Source organism: Nerophis lumbriciformis, linkage group LG22 (genome assembly GCF_033978685.3).
Source record: "Nerophis lumbriciformis linkage group LG22, RoL_Nlum_v2.1, whole genome shotgun sequence".
Lineage (NCBI taxonomy): Eukaryota > Metazoa > Chordata > Actinopteri > Syngnathiformes > Syngnathidae > Nerophis > Nerophis lumbriciformis.
This window is the reverse complement of record NC_084569.2, coordinates 18909959-18912458: the sequence shown is the minus strand read 5'-3', so window position 1 is coordinate 18912458 and position 2500 is coordinate 18909959.

Genomic DNA, 2500 nt, shown 5'->3' with positions numbered 1-2500 from the left:
AGATTTTAATGGGAGCATTCGCATACCATGGTTTATATAGGGCACAGAGTGGGTGGGTACAGGCTGGCCTAGGGGCGTGGTGATTGGCTCATGTGTTACCTAGGAGGTGTTTCCGTCTATGGCGGCATGTTGTTACAATTTCGCTGCGCTTGTTGAGGGATGACAGGTCTGGACGGTAAATAATAAACAGTTTCTCTTTCAAGCATAGGTTGCATCTTTTATTACCACTATTGTAAGGTGTGCTGGATGCAAGAATTTGCCATGTTATTGAATATTCAACATTATTGTCTTTGAGGTCCCAAATGTGTTTGCTGAGTTCTGTGGTATTTCGCAGGTTTTTGTTCCTGAAAGAAGCCTTGTGATTGTTCCATCTGGTTTTGAATTCTCCCTCGGTAATCCTACATATGTGTCGGATGTGTTAATGTCCTTGCGTATTACCTTAGATTGGTAGACAACTGATGTTTGTAAGCACCCCCCGTTGAGAGGGCAATCAGGTTTCTTTCGACAGTTACATCCTTTGTTGGTTTTGGAGTCGCTCTGTCTGGGGGTCGACGGCTCATTTGCAATTGTTTTGTTGTGGTTTGAGATGATTTGTCGTATATTGTTCATGCAGCTGTAGCTCAATTTAATGTTGTTCTTGTTGAATACTTTTCTTAGGGTGTTGTCTTTGGGAAAGTGTTTGTCAATCAGATTGAGGAATTTGTGTCCAATGTTCGTTGAGACGTTTTTGCTGTATGGGGGGTTGTACCAGATGATGTCGTTTCGTTTTCTGTTCTTTTTTGGCTGGTTTCCTGGCGTGGGTTCATAGGTGAGGGTGAAATTGTATCCGCTTTCATCAAGGGCTTTTTGGTACGGGGGGGTTGCTTGGTCAAATTCAGCTTTGCTAGATGACAGCATCGATAGCCTTTTATTGATTCCGGTAGGTATTATTTTCGTGGTGGTGGGTGGGTGGTTGCTGTCATGGTGCACGTATTGGAGTGTTGTGTTGGGTTTCGTGAATGGTTGGTAGCTGTTATTTCTCAGGTTGAAAGTGACGTCAAGGAAGTTGACGGTTTGCTTGTTGGCTTCAATCGTGATCCGTAGGCCGTTCTCTTTGAAAATTTGGCATATGCGCTTCTTGGTATTCTCGCTGCTCCTTGGCGAGGCGCGACACACTGCCAGTCCGTCATCACGGTAAATACCAAGGTTCAGATTGAGGCTAGCGAGCTGGGAGAGGAGGAAACTCCCAACGAGTTCACACGTTTCTGCTCCGTCAAAACTTCCCATAGTGACGTCAAATGTTGCATTGTTCTTTTTTTTGCCATGGTGTACTGTTGTGGATGAGAATGGAGTTTTTTGCGTGGATGATGATGTTTCTTTCGTTGCCTGTGATTGAGTCGTAGTCTGAGGCGAAGTCTAGTGCTTGAGTCAGTAGGTCTTGCGTGATGGAAGGGTAAAATTCCTCGATATCAAAGGAGATAAAGTTGTGCTGTTGTTTGTCTTGGATGTTGTTGAACCATTTGATTACTGCTGCTGTATTTCTCCATTGGTTGAGTGGTGTTTTGTCCTTGATTTTTGTGTTGACTCTGTCCAGGATTATTTTGCTGATTTTTCCTATTTCAGATTTAGTTGGGTTTATTAGTCGGCATGTTGGGTTATTTGCGAAGTTGGGTTTGTGGTCCTTCAATGTGATGAAGGCTTCCTTGTTGGCTGTGGCGTCCACCCTGTCCTCAATGTCCAGTTCAGCCGCGATCCTTTTATTTTCCAGGTGGATGTTCTGTAAGGTGTTGGGTTGCGCTTTTTTGTATGATTTGGTGATGCTTCTGTCCAGTAAGGTGTGGTGTTCTGGTATGTCCATTCTGATTGACAAACACTTTCCCAAAGACAACACCCTAAGAAAAGTATTCAACAAGAACACCATTAAATTGAGCTACAGCTGCATGAACAATATACGACAAATCATCTCAAACCACAACAAAACAATTGCAAATGAGCCGTCGACCCCCAGACAGAGCGACTCCAAAACCAACAAAGGATGTAACTGTCGAAAGAAACCTGATTGCCCTCTCAACGGGGGGTGCTTACAAACATCAGTTGTCTACCAATCTAAGGTAATACGCAAGGACATTAACACATCCGACACATATGTAGGATTAACCGAGGGAGAATTCAAAACCAGATGGAACAATCACAAGGCTTCTTTCAGGAACAAAAACCTGCGAAATACCACAGAACTCAGCAAACACATTTGGGACCTCAAAGACAATAATGTTGAATATTCAATAACATGGCAAATTCTTGCATCCAGCACACCTTACAATAGTGGTAATAAAAGATGCAACCTATGCTTGAAAGAGAAACTGTTTATTATTTACCGTCTCTCAACAAGCGCAGCGAAATTGTAACAACATGCCGCCATAACACCTCCTAGGTAACACATGAGCCAATCACCACGCCCCTAGGCCAGCCTGTACCCACCCACTCTGTGCCCTATATAAACCATGGTATGCGAATGCTCCCA